The sequence below is a fragment of the Arachis stenosperma genome, chromosome 4 (genome assembly GCF_014773155.1).
Source record: "Arachis stenosperma cultivar V10309 chromosome 4, arast.V10309.gnm1.PFL2, whole genome shotgun sequence".
NCBI classification, from domain to species: Eukaryota; Viridiplantae; Streptophyta; class Magnoliopsida; order Fabales; family Fabaceae; genus Arachis; species Arachis stenosperma.
Genome location: NC_080380.1, coordinates 74485363 through 74504210, shown reverse-complemented (window position 1 = coordinate 74504210; position 18848 = coordinate 74485363). Strand labels below are relative to the sequence as shown.

The following is an 18848-nucleotide window of genomic DNA, read 5'->3' as shown; positions in this document are numbered from 1 at the left end:
ACATCCTCATTGAAGAGGACAAACCCATCACTAAAAAGAGGATGGAGCAAACAAGAGAGCCCATTCATGGACCTCAACAAGAGCATGAGGAAGATCCTCACCAAGAAATCCTTGAGATGCCTCAAGGGATGCAATTTCATCTACACAACTATTGGGAGCAACTCAACACCTCTTTGGAAGGCTTGAGTTACAGCATGCACCAACTAAGGGTGGAGCACCAAGAGCACTCCATCATTCTCCATGAGATTAGAGAAGATCAAAGAGCTACGAAGGAGGAGCAACAAAGGCAAGGAAGAGACATAGAGGAGCTCAAGAGCACCATTGGACCTTCAAAAGGAAGACGCCACCCTCACTAAGGTGGACTCATTCCTTAATCTCCTTGTCTATTTATTTTTCTGTTTTCGATTTTGAGCTTTATATTTGGCTATGTTTGTGTCTTCATTACATGATCATTAGTGTCTAGCGTCTATGTCTTAAAGGTATGAATAACTCTAGGAATCCTTCACCTCTCTTAAATGAAAAATGTGCTTAATTACAAAAGAACAAGAAGTACTTGGATTTCAAAGTTTATCTTGAAATTAGTTTAATTATTTTGATGTGGTGGCAATACATTTTGTTTTCTGAATGAATGCTTGAACAGTGCATAATTTTGATCTTGTTGTTTATGAATATTAAAATTGTTGGCTCTTGAAAGAATGATGAACAAAGAGAAATGTTATTGATAATCTGAAAAATCAAGAAATTGATTCTTGAAGCAAGAAAAAGCACTGAAAAAAAAAGTAGCGAAAAAAAAGAGAAAAAATGGCGAAAAAGAAAAAGAAAAAGCAAGCAGAAAAAGCCAATAGCCCTTTAAACCAAAAGGCAAGGGTAAAAAGGATCCAAGGCTTTGAGCATTAATGGATAGGAGGGCCCAAGGAAATAAAATCCAGGCCTAAGCGGCTATATCAAGTTGTCCCTAACCATGTGCTTGTGTCATGAAGGTCCAAGTGAAAAGCTTGAGACTGAGTGGTTAAAGTCGTGATCCAAAGCAAAAGAGTGTGCTTAAGAACTCTGGACACCTCTAACTGGGGACTTTAGCAAAGCTAAGTCACAATCTGAAAAGGTTCACCCAATCATGTGTCTGTGGCATTTATGTATCCGGTGGTAATACCGGAAAACAAAGTGCTTAAGGCCACGACCAAGAATCATAAAGTAGATGTGTTCAAGAATCAACATACTGAACTAGGAGAATCAATAACACTATCTAAAATTCTGAGTTCCTATATATGCCAATCATTCTGAATTTCAAAGGATAAAGTGAGATGCCAAAACTGTTCAGAAGCAAAAAGCTACTAGCCCTGCTCATCTAATTGGAACTAAGTTTCATTGATATTGTGAGATTCATTGCATATTCTCTTCTTTTTATCCTTATTTGTTTTCAGTTGCTTGGGGACAAGCAATAATTTAAGTTTGGTGTTGTGATGAGCGGATGATTTATACGCTTTTTGGCATTGTTTTTACATAGTTTTTAGTATGATTTTGTTAGTTTTTAGTATATTTTCATTAGTTTTTAAGCAAAATTCACATTTCTGGACTATACTATGAGGTTGTGTGTTTTTCTGTGATTTCAGGTATTTTTCTGGCTGAAATTGAGGGACCTGAGCAAAACTCTGATTCAGAGGCTGACAAAGGACTACTGATGCTGATGGATTCTGACCTTCCTGCACTCGAAATGGATTTTTTGGAGCTACAAAAATCCAAATGGCATGCTTTCAATTGCGTTAGAAAGTAGACATCCAGAGCTTTCCAGTAATTATTAATAGTCCATACTTTGCCGAGTTTAGATGACGCAAACTGGCGTTCAACTCCAGCTTTCTGCCCTATTCTGGCGTTAAACGCCAGAAACAAGTTGCAAGCCAGAATCAAACGCCAGAATCAAACGCCAGAAACAAGTTACAAACTGGTGTTTAACTCCAAAGAAGGCCTCCACACATGAAAGCTTCAAATGCTCAGCCCAAGCATACACCAAGTAGGCCCGGAAGTAGATTTCTGCATCATTTACTTATTTCTATAAACCCTAGTAACTAGTTTAGTATAAATAGAACTTTTTACTATTGTACTAGGGGTCTTTTTCCCTATTTTCGAATTCACATGCCATTTGGGGAGGCTGGCCATGCGGCCATGCCTAGACCTTGTTCTTATGTATTTTCAACGGTGGAGTTTTTACACCCCATAGATTAAGGTGTGGAGCTCTGCTGTTCCTCGAGTATTAATGCAAAGTACTATTGTTCTTCTATTTAATTCAGGCTTATTCTTATTCTAAGATATTCATTCGCACTTCAACCTGATGAATGTGATGATCCGTGACACTCATCACCATTCTCACTTATGAACGTGTGCCTGACAAACACTTTCGTTCTACCTGCGAAAGCTAGAGTGTGTATCTCTTGGATTCCTGGTCCATGCGTTTGATTGCCTCTCCTGACAACAGAGCCTTCAATTTCTTGAGATTAGAGTCTTTGTGGTATAAGATAGAATCAATTAGCAGCATTCTTGAGATCCGGAAAGTCTAAACCTTGTCTGTGGTATTCCAAGTAGGATCTGGGATGGGATGACTATGACGAGCTTCAAACTCACGAATGTTAGGCGTAGTGATAGACGCAAAAGGATCACTGGATCCTATTCCAACACAAGTGAGAACCGACAGATGTTTAGCCCTACATAACCCGTAGTTGGACCATTTTCACTGAGAGGACGGATGGTAGCCATTGACAACGGTGATCCCCTACATACAACTTGCCATAGAAAGGAGTATGAAGGATTGGATGAAGGCAATAGGAAAGCAGAGATTCAGAAGAAACAACGCATCTCCATACGCTTATCTGAAATTCCCACAAATGAATTACATAAGTATCTCTATCTTTATTTTATGCTTATTTATCTTTTAAATTATTAAAACTCTATAACCATTTGAATCCGCCTGACTGAGATTTACAAGATGACCATAGCTTGCTTCAAGCCGACAATCTCCGTGGGATCGACCCTTACTCACGTAAGGTTTATTACTTGGACGACCCAGTGCACTTGCTGGTTAGTTGTGCGAAGTTGTGAAAAAGAGTTGAGATTATAATTGTGCGTACCAAGTTGTTGGAGCCATTGAGATCACAATTTCGTGCACCACTTAGTTAACCCCCAACGAATGAAGGAAGGTCAAGTAAGTTGGGAGCCAACTTCTATTAACAAGTTCTAATCCTCTCCCTTGGGAAGGGTTAGTGTTAGTAACTAGAAAGCTGGCCAACAACTTCCAATTACCAGTTAACTCTTGAGTATTCCAACTCAAGGGTCTCAAATATTAATCAACTCCAAAGTCAAGTTAAAGCCTACTCCATTGACATGGATTCCATTTACATGATAAAAGGAATTGAATTGAGATAATCAAGCAAATAAATAAATTAAATAGAAAAATACTCTTTGCATTAATAATTAAACAAAAGAAGAAGATAAATTGAAGTAATGGAATAAAAGTAGAAGAACACTAAATTAAAGGAACATTGAACCTGAAATTGGGAAGAAATAAACCTAGAAGTCCTAAATCCTAAAACCTAGAGAGAGGAAAGAGGCTATCTCTCTAGAATCTACATCTATCACCTAAAAATTATGTCAATGAATAGTATGATTGAATTCCTCATGATTCTATCTTTCTGCATCCTCTATTCTGTGTTCTCGGGCTCGGCATTAGGCCAAAAAAGGCTCAGAAATCGCTCCCAGTGCTTTCTGCAAATTTCTGCACATGGCAAAATTCCTATGCTTTCTGCACATAGGTCACGCGTGCGTGTCATTTGGAAAAATTCCTTATCACGCATACGCGTTAGTCACGCGTACGTGTCGCTTATCTTCTGCGCTAGGCACGCGTACGCATCGTCCATGCGTACGCATCGTTGCAAGCTTCTCAGACTTCATTTTCGCACGTTCCTCCCACTTTTGCATGTTTTCTTTCCATCCTCTAAGCCATTCCTGCCCTATAAAGCCTGAAAGCACTCAACATACAGATAACGGCATCGAATGGTAATAAAGGATGATCAAAATTGACAGTTTAAAGGCCTAGGAAACATGTTTTCAACTATATCACAGAATTAGGAGGGAATTGTAAAACCATGCAAATTATACGAATAAGTGAGCAAAGAATTGATAAAAGCCACTCAAATAAGCACAAGATAAACCATAAAATAGTGATTTATTAATCTCCTCACACTTAAACATTAGCATGTCCTCATGCTAAACTCAAGAGAACCAAAAGAGTGAAAGCAGAATGGTGGAATTTATGCAATGCAACCTATTTAAATATGAGCTTCCTACATGCATTATGCAATTTCTAATTACCATATATATATATATATATATATATATATATATATATATATATATATATATATAGCATACATGTGGTCAAATTGAGTCAAATTTTTAGGAAATCATATATGCACAATCAAGGGCTTATTCAATCATATCAAAACACATTTACAATTGAGTTGAGTTAATAAAAAAGTTCACAAACTTGCAAGACAAGCAATGATCAAATATGGACATATGAAAATGAGCAATTGAACCCTCACTTGTAGTGTATATGCACTCTAATCACTCAAGTGTTTGGGGTTGAACTACTCTACTCTTCTCTAGTCATGCTTTTTAAAACTTTGTTCTTCATCTAACCAATTAACAAATAATTAATATACCAATGCAAACATCATGAGGTCTTTTCAAGGTTGTAATGGGGCTAAGGTAAGGGTAAGGATATATGTGGCCAAGTGAGCTATAATATGCGTCCGCGTCATTCCTTTCTGGAGCCCACTCACGCGATCTCGTGCCCCACGCGATCGCGTCACCCAATTTTTGGCAATTAATGATTTTGAACAAAGAGTTGTGCGAGCGTGAGGCTACCCTCGCGCCAGTGGCATAAAACGGGTCACGCGACCGCATGCCCCACGCGTCCGCGTCGCTTGGGCTGCACAGCTTATCCTAATTTGCCAAATATCTTATCTTTTCTTCCCCAATCCTAATTTTTCCCTCCCTCCTTTCTTACTTACTTCTTCTTCCCTTCTTTCCCTTCTCATTCTTCTTATCTTTCATTTTATTTTACTTAATTTATTTGCATATTTCATTCATTGCATTTTAATTTAGTGCATATTTTTTTTTCTTTTCTAAATTTATTATTTTTCTTTTGGTGTTGATTTTCTTATTTAACTGTTGCATCTTTTCTGGTGTCATTTTGATGCTTAGTGACTTGTATTACAATGTTGGGTAATGTTAATTTTCTGTCAATGTCAATCTTTTATACCTGTATTCCTTTTGCATTGGCATGAACTTACATTGTCTTTCATTACCCACTCTCTTCCCATTGTTGTACATTTTGTCCCACTGGCATGCCATGGCTTCTATTGTTTTCTCATGTACATGTTGAAGCTTCCATGTAAATGAGACCCTTATCATTTGGCATTAACCCAACCATACTTCATTTATTTTCTTATCTTTATTTCTGGGTTACTTTTCTTCCCTATTCTCTTTCAGGATGGCCACCCGGAAAGGAAGCGGAAGACGTTTACATGGGGAGAGAAGACAAGTCCATCTGCACAATCTTTGGAGAAAAGCTTCAGTTGGAACAACCCGTCCACCTGCACATCTTAGCATGCACCGAGGACGGTGCAATCTTTAAGTGTGGGGAGGTCGATACTGACTTCCGTGGGTTAGTTACTTCCTATTTTAACACCAATGTTTAAATTTTCTTTGTTAAATTAATTGTTGCATTTGCATATGTGTCTGATTTTATGCATTTAGTTACTACTTGGTTGAAGTAATATCTTCTTTTTCAAGAAATTTTTATAGTATTTCACTAATTTAAATTGAAAAAAAATTAATTAAAATTTTTCTATGTGTTAAATTTGTTTGAAGTTGTATTTGGAACATGGTTTTTGAGCCAAAGAACACACAACCTGTGAGATTTGAGCTTATTTACATGGTTACACTATTTAACCATAATATTTTTATTCTTGTGTGTTTTCTTCTCTATAATTGTAATCTTTGCTTTGTTCCATTCTATATGTCCAATATTTAATATAATGCTTTCATATGATTGAGGCCATTGTTTGATTCTAACTCACTTATCCCAAAATTAGCCTACCTTTTACATCACCCTTGTTAGCCCCCTTGAGCCTTTAATTCCCTCTTATTCTATAAACCACAACACTAGCCTTAAGCAGAAAAACAAATTTAAAATCCCAAGTTGAATCCTTGGTTAGCTTAAGATAAAAATTGTGTAATTGTTTAAGTGTGGAAAACCTATTGGGAACATGGATGATAAAAACAAAGGGTGGGAAGTTGAAAAGAATGAAATAATTCAAAATAAAATTTTTGGGAAGCATGCTCATGTGAAATCAAAATAATTGAATTACCATGTGCATTAAAAAAAATATAATTCAGTATTTGAATAAAGGGGATACAAAAGAATTCCCCAAATGCAAAATAAAGCAATGCACATGGGACAAAATTAAAACTAATGCATGAGCATGTAACATCAAAAGTGGGAAAAATATGGGAGAATTGGTAAAGAAGCTTTGCTTTACAAAGTATGTATGTTAGGTGAGATCTTAGACTAATCAAGGATTCACTTAATTAGCTCACTTAGCCTTATATATATATCCCTACCTTTACCTCAGCACCATTACAACCCTGAAAAGACCTCATGATGTTTGCATTAGTATACTAAATATTTGTTGATTGGTTAGATGAAGAACAAAGTTTTAGAAAGCATGATTAGAGAAGAGTAGAGAGATTGACCCTAGACACTTGAGAGATTTGAGCGCATATACACTACCAGGGAGGGTTCAATGCTTGATTCTATGTTCCCTGCTTTCATGAGCTATCTTCTTACAAGTTTACTTGTTTTCACTGTATGATTTGAATTAGTGAAATCTGATTTATGTTTGTCTTGGAGAACTTATTTATTTTTAACCAAGTAGGTAGAAACATTTTGCATTTAGTTGCATTCATATAGATAGGTTGCATTTCATACATCCTACCATTCCTTTTCATCTTTATAGTTTCTCTTGAGCTTAGCATGAGGACATGCTATTATTTAAGTGTGGGGAGGTTGATAAACCACTATTTTATGGTTTATCTTGTGCTTAATTGAGTGGATTTTATCAACTATTTACCTACTTATTCATACTATTTGCATGGTTTTACATTTGCCTTCCTAATTATGTGCTTTGATTGAAAACATGCTTCTTTGGTCTTATATTTGTTAATATTAATCCTCTTTTATTACCATTAGATGCCGTGATATGTGTGTTAAGTGATTTCAGGGATTACAGGGCATGAATGGCTTAGAGGATGGAAAGGAAGCATGCAAAAGTGGAAGGAATACAAGAAGTTGAAGAAATTGCTAAGCTGTCCAGCCTGACCTCTTCGCACTCAAACGACCATAACTTGAGCTACAGAGGTCCAAATGAGATGGTTCTAGTTGTGTTAGAAAGCTAACATCTGGCGCTTCGCAACGATATATAATTTGCCATAGCTGCCACGACGCCAGGCGACGGGAACACGTGGATCACGCGGCCGCATGACCTGGCAGGAACACTACCCACGCTAACGCGTGGATGACGCCTCCGCGTCACTCTTCCGCGACCTGTACGGACCAAAAAGCATTGGGAGAGATTTCTGGGCTGTTTTGACCCAGTTTTCAGCCCAGAACACACAGATTAGAGGCTATAAAGTGGGAGAATGCATCCATTCATAATCTTGCTTTGATAATTCACTTTTTAGGATTTAGATGTAGTTTTTAGAGAGAGAGAGGCTCTCTCCTCTCTCTTAGGATTTAGGATTAGGATTTTTTAGAAATTAGAAATATTTCATCTTCATCTCAGGTTCAATGTTCTTTTTATTTATTTTCTCTTTTATTTTTATTTACTCTGATGCTTTCATTTGTATCTGAATTGTGTTGCCCAATTGGCTTATGAACTTTCCATGTTAGGATTGATTTTCTTATTCAAATATAATTTGAGGTATTTTCAGATCTATGATTTGTTTCTTTTATTTATAATATAAATAATTTGGATTTTTCCTTTTGACTTTGGTTGAGTAATTGGTGACGCTTGAGCTGTCAAATAAAGCAGTGGTTGAAATTGGGAGTTGCTAATTAATTTGAATTCCAATAACTCTAGCCTTTCCCAAGGAAAGACTAGGACTTTAGGTATCAAATTAATTACTCCACTTGACCTTCCTTTGTTTAGTAAAGGTTAACTAAGTGGGATTAAAATCCAATTCTCATCACAATTGATAAGAATAGGACTTCCAGTTCTCGTACCTTGCCAAAGGTCTATTTTCCAGTTATTATTATTATTTTATTTTATTTGTCATTCAACTAACTTTTTACCTTAATCCAAAACCCCAAAACACACTTTTTCATAACCAATAATAAGAACATACCTCCCTGCAATTCCTTGAGAAGACAACCCGAGGTTTAAATACTCGGTTATCAATTTCAAAGGGGTTTGTTACTTGTGACAACCAAAACGTTTGTAAGAAAGGACTTTTGTTGGTTTAAGAGCTATACTTGCAACGAGTACTTAATTGTAAAGATTCTTAGACCACGCAAAAATCCTCTCTTCAATGATTACAATTTCGCGCACCAAGTTTTTGGCGCCGTTGCCGGGGATTGTTCGAGTTTGGACAACTAACGGTTCATCTTGTTGCTCAGATTAGGTAATTTTCTTTTCAAAAAGTTTTCAAAAATCTTTCAAAAAATTTTTCTTTGTTTTTGTTTTTCCAAAATTAATTTTCGAAAAAAAACCAAAAAAATTAATAAAATCATAAAAATCAAAAAATATTTTTATGTTTCTTGTTTGAGTCTAGTGTCAATTTTTAAGTTTGGTGTCAATTGCATGTTTTAAAAAACTTTTACATTTTTCGAAAATTCATGCATGTGTTCTTCATGATCTTCAAGTTGTTTGTAGTAAGTCTTCTTGTTTGATCTTCATATTTTCTTGTTTTGTGTTTTTTGTTATTTTTCATATGCATTTTTGCATTCATAGTGTCTAAATATGAAAAATCTCTAAGTTTGGTGTCTTGCATGTTTTTTCTTTTCTTGAAAATTTTTCAAAAATAAGTCTTGATGTTCATCTTGATCTTCAAAGTGTTATTGGTGTTCATCTTGACATTCATAGTGTTCTTGCATGCATCATTGGTTTTGATCCAAAATTTTCATGTTTTGGGTCATTTTTGTGTTTTTCTCTCTCCTCATTAAAAATTCAAAAAAAAAAAATCTTTTCCTTTTTTCTCTCATAAATTTCGAAAATTTGAGTTGACTTAGTAAAAAACTTTTTAAAACTTAGCTATTTCTTATAAGTCAAGTCAAATTTTCAATTTTTAAAATCCTATTTTTTCAAAATCTTTTTCTTATCTTTATTTCAAAATTTTCGAAAACTTTACTAACAATTAATGTGATTGATTCAAAAATTTGAAGTTTGTTACTTTCTTGTTAAGAAAGGTTCAATCTTTAAATTCTAAACTCATATCTTTTAGTTTCTTGTTAGTCAAGTAATCAATTTTAAATTTAAAAATCAAATCTTTTTCAACCATATCTTTTCAATCATATCTCTTTCAAAATCATATCTTTTTCAAAAATTTAATTTCAAAATCTTTTCTAACTTCTTATCTTTTCAAAATTGATTTTCTAGTCTTTTTCAACTAACTAATTGACTTTTTGTTTGTTTCTTATCTTTTTTAAAATCACCTAACTACTTTTCTCTTTCTAATTTTTGAAAATCACTTCTCTCTTTTTCAAAATTTTCTTAATTAACTAATTGTTTCAAATTTTAATTTTAATTTTATTTCTTTTCTTAATTTTCGAAAATCACTAACCTTTTTTCAAAAATAATTTTCGAAAACTCCTCTCTCTCATCTTCTTCTATTTAATTATTTATCCACTAACACTTCTCTTCATCTAAAAATTTGAACCCTCTCTTCTCCTTTGTGTTCGAATTTTTCCCTCCCTTATTCTATTCTTTTATTCTTCTACTCACATAAAGGAATCTCTCTACTGTGATAAAGAGGATCCCTATTATTATTTTCTGTTCCCTTCTTTCTCATATGAGCAGGAGCAAGGACAAGAATATTCTTGTTGAAGCAGATCCTGAACCTGAAAGGACTCTGAAGAGGAAACTAAGAGAAGCTAAAATACAACAATCCAGAGACAACCTTATAGAAATTTTTGAAAAGGAAGAGGAGATGGAAGCCGAAAATAATGGAGTAGATCCTGAAGTCTACAGGCTCATGCTTTTCCCTTTTGCTGTAAGAGACAGAGCTAGAACATGGTTGGACTCACAACCTAAAGATAGCCTGGACTCCTGGGATAAGCTGGTCACGGCCTTCTTGGCTAAGTTCTTTCCTCCTCAAAAGATGAGCAAGCTTAGAGTGGATGTTTAGACCTTCAAACAAAAAGATGGTGAATCCTTCTTTGAAGCTTGGGAAAGATACAAGCAGATGACCAAAAAAGTGTCATTCTAACATGCTTTCAGAGTGGACCATTTTGGATATATTCTATTATGGTCTATCTGAGTTCTCTAAGATGTCACTGGACCATTCTGCAGGTGGATCCATTCACCTAAAGAAAACGCCTGCAGAAGCTCAAGAACTCATTGACATGGTTGCAAATAACCAATTCATGTACACTTCTGAGAGGAATCCTGTGAGTAATGAGACGTCTCAGAGGAAGAGAGTTCTTGAAATTGATGCTCCGAATGCCATATTGGCTCAGAATAAAATGTTGACTCAGCAAGTCAACATGATTTCTCAGAGTCTAAATGGATTGCAAAATGCATCCAACAGTACTAAAGAGGCATCTTCTGAAGAAGAAGCTTATGATCCTGAGAACCCTGCAATGGTAGAGGTGAATTACATGGGTGAAGCTTATGGAAACACCTATAGTCCCTCATGGAGAAATCATCCAAATTTCTCATGGAAGGATCAACAAAAGCCCCAACAAGGCTTTAATAATGGTGGAAGAAACAAGTTTAGCAATAGCAAGCCTTTTCCATCATCTTCTCAGCAACAGACAGAGAATTCTGAGCAGAGCCCCTCTAGCTTAGCAAACATAGTCTCTGATCTATCTAAGGCCACCTTAAGTTTTATGAATGAAACAAGGTCCTCCATTAGAAACTTGGAGGCACAAGTGGGTCAGCTGAGTAAGAAAATCACTGAAACTCCTCCTAGTACTTTCCCAAGCAATACAGAAGAGAATCCAAAAAGAGAGTGCAAGGCCATTGATATAATCAAAATGGCCAAATCCAAAGAGGAAGGGGAGGACGTGAATCCCAATGAGAAAGACTTCTTGGGACGTCTCCCAGATAGAAAGAAGTTTTCTATTGAGGACCTAAAGGAATCTGAGGCTCATATAGAGACCATAGAGATTCCATTAAACATCCTTCTGCCATTCATGAGCTCTGAGAACTATTCTTCCTCTGAAGAGGATGAAGAAGTAACTGAAGAGCAAGTTGCTCAATATCTAGGAGCCATCATGAAGCTGAATGCCAAGTTGTTTGGTAATAAGACTTGGGAAGATGAACCTCCCTTGCTCATTAGTGAACAAAATACATGGGTTCAGCAAACTTTACCTCAAAAGAAACAAGATCCTGGTAAATTCTTAATACCCTGTACCATAGGCACCATGACCTTTGAGAAGGCTCTGTGTGACCTGGGGTCAGGCATAAATCTTATGCCACTCTCTGTAATGGAGAAACTAGGGATCTTTGAGGTACAGGCTGTCATATTCTCATTAGAGATGGCAGACAAGTCAATAAGACAAGCTTATGGAATGGTAGAGGACATGTTAGTGAAGGTTAAAGGCCTTTACATCCCTGCTGATTTTATAATCTTAGACACTAGGAAGGAGGAGGATAAATGCATCATCCTTGGAAGACCCTTCCTAGCCACAGCAAAAGCTGTGATTGATGTTAACAGAGGAGAATTAGTCCTTCAATTAAATAGGGACTACCTTGTGTTTAAGGCTCAAGGTTATCCTTCTGTAAACATGGAAAAGAAGCATGAAAAGCTTCTCTCAATACAGAGTCAAACAAAGCCCCCACAATCAAACTCTAAGTTTGGTGTTGGGAGGCCACAACCAAACTCTAAGTTTGGTGTTGAGAAGATCCCACAGTCAAACTCTAAGTTTGGTATTGGGAGACCCTCATCATGCTCTGAACATCTGTGAAGCTCCATGAGAGGTCACTATCAAGCTATTGATATTAAAGAAGCGCTCTTATTGGGAGGCAACCCAATTTTTATTTATCTATATTTTTATTGTTATTTTATGTTTTATTAGGTTTATGATCATGTGGAGTCACAAAACAATTTCTAAAATTAAAAACAAAATCAAAAACAGCAGAAGAACAGCACACCCTGGAGGAAGAGCTTATTGGCGTTTAAACGCCAGTAAGGAGCATCTGGCTGGCGTTCAACGCCAGAACAGAGCATGAATCTGGCATTGAAATCCAGAAACAAGCAGCAGTCTGGCGTTTAAATGCCAGGATTGCAACCTGAGGAAAGCCGGCGTTTAATGCCAGCAACAAGCATCAGGCTGGCGTTAAACGCCAGAAACATGCTACATTTGGGTGTTTAGTGCCAGAAACAAGCTTCAGTCTGGCATTAAACGCCAGGATTGCATGCAGAGAGCATTTTACACGCCTAATTGGTGCAGGGATGATAAATCCTTGACACCTCAGGATCTGTGGACCCCACAGGATCACCTCAGGATCTGTAGACCTCGCAGGATTCCCACCTACCTCAACTCACCTTCTCTCTTCTTCACAAAATCCAATAACACTCTTCCCCAAACACCCTTCACCAATCACCTCAATCTCTTTTCCCCATCACCTCTTCACCATTCACATCCATCCACTCTTCCCCATAAACCACACCTACCTTTAAATTCAAAATCTCTTTCCCACCCAAACCCACCCTAAATGACCGCACCTACTACCCTCTCCCTCCACTATATAAACCCCTCCATCTTTCTTCTTTTTCACACAACAGAACCCTCTCTTCTCCCCCTTGGCCGAAACCCACACATCTCTCCCTCTCCTCCATATCTTCTTCTTCTTCTGCTATTCTTTCTTTTCTTTACTCGAGGGCGAGCAACATTCTAAGTTTGGTGTGGTAAAAGCATATCTTTTTTGTTTTTCCATAACCATTGATTGCACCTAAGGCCAGAGAAATCTCAAGAAAGAGGAAAGAGAAGGTAATTGCTTTCTCCTCTGAGTCATGAGAGATGGAGAGATTCATCTCAAAGAGTCCATAGCTCAGTAATAGAGCATTTGACTGCACATCAAGAGAGTCCACTCATGGACCTCAACAAGAGCATGAAGAATTCCTTCATCAAGAAATTCCTGAGATACCTCAAGGGATACATTTTCCTCCACACAACTATTGGGAGCAACTAAGGATAGGAGCACCAAAAGCACTAAGGATCAAGCAACAGAGGCAAGGAAGAGACATAGAGGAGCTCAAGAGCACCATTGGTTCTCCAAGAAGAAGGCACCACCTTCACTAAGGTGGACTCATTCCTTAACTTCCTTGTTCTTATCTCTCTGTTTTTCGATTTTATGCTATATGTTTGTCTATGTTTTGTGTCTTTACTTCATGATCATTAGTATTTAGTAACTATGCCTTAAGGCTATGAATAATTCCATGAATCCTTCACCTTTCTTAAATGAACAATGTTTCTAATACAAAAGAACAAGAAGTACATGAGTTTCGAATTCATCCTTGAATTTAGTTTAATTATATTGATGTGGTGACAATACTTTTTATTTTCTAAATGAATGCTTGAACAGTGCATATTTTTGATCTTGTTGTTTATGAATGTTAAAATTGTTGGCTCTTGAAAGCATGATGAAAAAGAGAAATGTTATTGATGATCTAAAAAATCATAAAATTGATTCTTGAAGCAAGAAAAAGCAGTGAAGAACAAAGCTTGCGAAAAAAAATTGGCAAAAAAAAAGAGAAAGAGAAAGAGAAAGCAAGCAGAAAAAGCCAATAGCCCTTAAAACCAAAAGGCAAGGGTAAAAAGGATCCAAGGTTTTGAGCATCAATGGATAGGAGGGCCCAAGGAAATAAAATCCAGGCCTAAGCGGCTAAATCAAGCTGTCCCTAACCATGTGCTTGTGGCATGCAAGTCCAAGTGAAAAGCTTGAGACTGAGTGGTTAAAGTCGTGATCCAACGCAAAAAGAGTGTGCTTAAGAGCTCTGGACACCTCTAACTGGGAACTTTAGCAAAGCTAAGTCACAATCTGAAAAGGTTCACCCAGTCATGTGTTTGTGGCATTTATGTATCCGGTGGTAATACTAGAAAACAAAGTGCTTAGGGCCACGGCCAAAACTCATAAAAGTAGCTGTGTTCAAGAATCAACATACTTAACTAGGAGAATCAATAACACTATCTGAACTCTGAGTTCCTATAGATGCCAATCATTCTGAACTTCAAAGGAAAAAGTGAGATGCCAAAACTGTTCAGAAGCAAAAAGCTACAAGTCCTGCTCATCTAATTAGAATTAATATTCATTGATATTTTGGGATTTATAGTATATTATCTTCTTTTTATCCTATTTGATTTTCAGTTGCTTGGGGACAAGCAACAATTTAAGTTTGGTGTTGTGATGAGCGGATATTTTATACGCTTTTTGGCATTGTTTTAGGTAGTTTTTAGTAGGATCTAGCTACTTTTAGGGATGTTTTCATTAGTTTTTATGTAAAATTCACATTTTTGGACTTTACTATGAGTTTGTGTGCTTTTCTTTGATTTCAGGTATCTTCTGGCTGAAATTGAGGGATCTTAGCAAAAATCTGATTTAGGCTGACAAAGGACTGCTGATGCTGTTGGATTCTGACCTCCCTGCACTCGAAATGGATTTTCTGGAGATGCAGAACTCTAAAAGGCGCTCACTCAACGGCGTTGGAAAGTAGACATCCAGGGCTTTCCAGCAATATATGATAGTCCATACTTTATTCGAGTTTAGACGATGCAAACTGGCGTTCAACGCCAGTTTCATGCTGCATTCTGGAGTCAAACGCCTGAAACACATCACAAACCAGAGTTAAACGCCAAAAACACGTTACAACTTGGCGTTTAACCCCAAGAGAAGCCTCTGCACGTTAAAGCTCAAGCTCAGCCCAAGCACACACCAAAGTGGGCCCCGTAAGTGGATTTCTGCACTTAGACTTATTTCTGTAAACCCTAGTAGCTAGTTTAGTATAAATAGAACTTTTCACTATTGTACTAAAGGTCCTTTTCCCTATTTTCAAATTCATATGCTATTTGTGGAGGCTGGCCATTCGGCCATGCCTGGACCATTATCACTGATATATTTTCAACGGTGGAGTTTCTACACACCATAGATTAAGGTGTGGAGCTCTGTTGTACCTCGAGTTTTAATGCAATTATTATTATCTTTTATTCAATACGGCTTATTCTTATTCTAAGATATTCGTTGTACTTCAACATGATGAATGTGATGATCCGTGACACTCATCATCATTCTCACCTATGAACAAGTGACTGACAACCACCTCTATTCTACCTCGGAACGAACAAATATCTCTTGGATTCCTTAATCAGAATCTTCGTGGTATAAGCTAGAATCCATTAGCAGCATTCTTGAGAATCCAGAAAGTCTAAACCTTGTCTGTGGCATTCCGAGTAGGATTCAGGCATTGAATGACTGTGACGAGCTTCAAACTCGCGATTGTTGGGCGTAGTGACAGACGCAAAAGAATCACTGGATTCTATTCCAACAAGATCGAGAACCGACAGATGATTAGCCGTACTGTGACAGAGCATTTGGACCATTTTCACTAAGAGGATGGGAAGTAGCCATTGACAACGGTAACACCCTACATACAGCTTGCCATGGAAGGGAGTATGAAGGATTGGAAGAAGGCAGTAGGAAAGTAGAGATTCAGAAGGGACAAAGCATCTCCATACATTTATCTGAAATTCCTACTAATGATTTACATAAGTATCTCAATCTCTATTTTATGCTTTATTTATTATTATTTTTGAAAACCATTATATCCATTTGAATCCGCCTAACTGAGATTTACAAGATGACCATAGCTTGCTTCATACCAACAATCTCCGTGGGATCGACCCTTACTCACGTAAGGTATTACTTGGACGACCCAGTGCACTTACTGGTTAGTTGTGCGAAGTTGTGACAAAGTGTGATTCATGTTTGAGAGCACCAAGCCTTTGGCACCATTGTTGATGATCACAATTTTGCTCACCAGAAGCAGGTAGGGCTGAAGGTGCTGAAGGCGCTGCGAAGGAGGTGGCTGCGTCAGTAGAGGTTGTAATGGCAGGTAGTCTGTGGCCAAAAGGGCCAAACCGCTTTCCGTGTGGAATAATCTTCTTGCAGTCGGCAATGGGTGGTCTCTCATCCTCTGGCTCCCAAGGTACCTCAACTCGGCGAGCCATCTGGGTGATCAGATAAGGAAATGACAGGGTGCCTCGAACATGAACTTTAGACATGTACTTCCTGATGAACTGTGGAAGGTACAGGTTCTTTCCTTCCATGACGCACCAGATAAGGATGATCATAGCAGCTGGCACCTTGGACTCGTGAGTGCTAAGCATAACATAATTACTCAGTATTTGCTGCCATAGCCTAGCCTCATCATTGAGATAAATAATCTTTATACCCCTAGGAGTTACCGTTGACTTACCCATAGCCCATGGAGCATCAGGATTAATGGCTATGGTGCGCCTAACAGCGTCCCAATAAAAACTCATGAATCTAATAGACTCCTCGGCCTGTGGATAACCATCTTTGTCAGCTGGTTTAGGCTGAAAGTGGAGGATATCCTCTATCGCCTCCTCAGTGACTAAAATCTGCTTTCCCCTAAGTTGCACTGCATCAAGGGTCGTCTTAATATTGTTGGAATACAACTTACGAACCCATGATGCGTTTACCTCTATCAGATCTCTTTCCAGAAATACCGAACCTTTCTGTTTAATCTATTCCTCAGTGTACTTTTTTAATTCGGCTGGTATTTGGAGCTTCCGTTCCAAGTAGAGGTGCCGTGTGTCTCGAAAGAATGGAAACTTTAGTTCACAGTAATTTTTGGAAAATTTAGCTGGGTCAGTTGCAGGCACTAGTTGATCCTCTTGTTCCTGTGGAGTGATGTTCTTCTCACATCAGGATTCATCCCCTAGAATATCCCACAGAGCGACAGATGACTGTCCTCGTTTTTTTTTACCGGTGCTGGCCTTAGCTTTGCCCTTTCCTTTCGGATCAGACATCCTGGAAAACAGAAATCCCATGATATAGATTAACGCATAAAGTAGAGAAACAAAAAGGCAAACAAGATGTAATCATAATAAGCAAAAGATATGCGATAGAAGAATGAAAGTAAAAGCATGAAGTGAGTCATAAAGAGGCAAATTCTTGGAAGGAAAGAAAGGTGGGATTAGAAGGAATCAATCAGAAATCACAATCCAAGAATTTATACAATGAAATCTAGAATGCTTGTTTGTTAAGAAGCAACAATTAACATGCCGTGAAAGTTATTAAAAGAGTTAGTTTTAAAAAGAGTGAAGACGAAAAAGAAAAGTGAAAAAAAAAATATCAGTTTAGTCAAAAGTCAAAGAAGTATGTTAGAATCAGTGGCATGGTAATGTAGTTCCTAATTAAGAGAGGTGCAAAAGGTTTAGGAACAAGCAAGCTCACATTCAAGCATACAATGCAGATTATGGATGATAAATCATGTAATGAAAGAGGCACAAAAAGGGATAAAATCATCAATAATGCAATTTAACTAAGAAGGGAACCAAAGGGAATGGGAATGCTAGTCTATCATTCCATGAGTTGAGTTGGTTGAAACCAAATAGTGCACAATTCAAAAGTACCAAAGCCAGTTCATGAATGGAAGTTGAGTAAAACAGTGTTCAATAAAATCCGGCAGCATGCAGAATGATGCAGAATGCAGATGTAGACATTATGACTTGATACTAATAAAAATAGAATAAAATAAACTAAGGATAAAAATAAAAGATCATACAATGGTGGGTTGTCTCCCACCTAGCACTTTTAGTCAAAGTCCTTAAGTTGGACATTTGATGAACTCCTTGTCAAGGCGGCTTTTGCTTGAACTCTTCTAGGAATCCCCACCAATGCATGCAATTCCAATAGCCTCCGGGATCCTAAACTAGGCGCATAACGCCTTCAAGCAAGTTGAAGTAAGTGACAAGGCCCCAAGAGTGTTGATTGCTAGGATTAATTCCGGGGTCCCAAACCTTGCTTTTACACCCTGATGCACAGAAAACTTGTCTCTCAACAAATTTCCTTCGGCAAGTGTACCGAATTGTCGTCAAGTAAAAACTCACTATAGAGTGAGGTCAAATCCCATAGAGATTGATTGATCAAACAACTTTAATTAGAGGAATGTTCTAGTTGAGCGAACCAGAATTTGATTTGAGACTTGCAAAAAATTAAATTGCGGAAAAGTAAATAGCAGAAAAAGTAAATGCGAGAAATAAAGAGCTGAATGTAAATGGCAGAAAATAAATTGCAGAATCTTAAATGGGGATGGGGAAATGCTCATAAAAGTAAATGGCAGAAATTAAAGAGAATGGGTAAGATCAGAAATGTGGAGTTCATTGGGCTTAGGAGATGTTGCATTCTCCGGATCAAATTCATTTTCATCTATTCCTCAATCAATGCATTCATTGATCTCCTTGGAAATCTTAAGTGATCGAATTCTAATTCCTTGGTAATCCAATCTCTCAAATCTTGATCAATAGCCAATTCCTTGGTCAATTGCTC

At 37.4% G+C, this 18848-nt stretch overlaps 1 non-coding gene across 1 annotated transcript; it reads right to left on the bottom strand.

The window, feature by feature from the left end:
• Positions 1-10437: 10437 nt before the first annotated feature.
• LOC130977642 (small nucleolar RNA R71) lies at positions 10438-10542 on the bottom strand. The gene has a single exon (XR_009085327.1). It is a non-coding gene; the product is annotated as a small nucleolar RNA R71 (small nucleolar RNA).
• Between the last annotated feature and the right edge of the window lie 8306 nt (positions 10543-18848).